This window comes from Sturnira hondurensis, unplaced genomic scaffold (genome assembly GCF_014824575.4).
Source record: "Sturnira hondurensis isolate 20B ecotype Veracruz unplaced genomic scaffold, ASM1482457v3 Scaffold0024651, whole genome shotgun sequence".
NCBI lineage: Eukaryota > Metazoa > Chordata > Mammalia > Chiroptera > Phyllostomidae > Sturnira > Sturnira hondurensis.
This window is the reverse complement of record NW_028097282.1, coordinates 10,743-11,904: the sequence shown is the minus strand read 5'-3', so window position 1 is coordinate 11,904 and position 1,162 is coordinate 10,743.

The following is a 1,162-nucleotide window of genomic DNA, read 5'->3' as shown; positions in this document are numbered from 1 at the left end:
CACTTAGCACAATGCTCTCCATATCCACTCATGCTACTGCAAAAGGCAGGAGCTCCTTCTTTCTTTCTGCTGCATAGTATTCCATTGTGTAAATGTACCGTGGTTTTTTTTATCCCCTCATTTGCCAATGGGCACTTAGGCTGTTTTCAGCACTTGGCTATTGTAAATAATGCTGCTATGAACATTGATTAGGGTATATAGGTTCAAATAGCTAGTTTTTATTCCACTTACATAAAATTCTGGAAAATGAAAACTGATCTGTGTTAACAGAAAGAAGAGCAAGCAATGGTTGTCTGTGGATCAGGGGGAGGACTTTTGAGGACGATATGTATGCTCATCATCTTGAATACAGTGATGACTTCACTATATATACATATAATCATATATCAAAACTTATCACATGGTGTACTTTAAATATGGGATGTTTCCTGCGTGTCAGTTATACCTCAATAAAGCTGTTTTAAATTGTATTAATATTGGAAGTCCTACCCACAGCAATCAGACAAGAAGAAATAAAAGGCATTCACATTGGAAAGGAGGAATAAAAACTGTCATTATTTGCAGATTATGTGAGATTATATACAGAAAATCTTAAAGACTCCACCCAAAACCTACTAGACCTAATAAATGAACTCAGCAAAATAGTAGGATAAAGATCAATACTCAGAAATCAATGGCATTTTTATATGTCAATCAGAAAGAGAAACTAAAAAAAATCAATCCTATTTACTATTGCAACAACAACAAAAAAGCTACCTAGGAATAAATTTAACCAAGGAGGTAAAAGACCTGTACTTGGAAAACTATAGGACACTGAAGAAAGAAATTGAGTAAGATACAAATAAATATAAGCATGTACCATGTTCATGGGTAGGAAGAATTAACATCATTAAAATATCCCTACCACCCAAAGCAGTCTATACATTCAACAGAATCTTATTAAGGCACAAATGGCATATTTCATAGATCTACAACAAATATTACAATTACTTATATGGAACCACAAAAGACCCAAATGGCAGAGCAATTCTGAGAAAGAACACACTTGGAAGCATCGCAATACATGATATCAAACTATACTACAAGGCCACTGTAATCAAAACCGCCTGGTACTGGCATAAGAACAGGAATATAAATCCATTGACAAGAAAAGAGAGCCCAG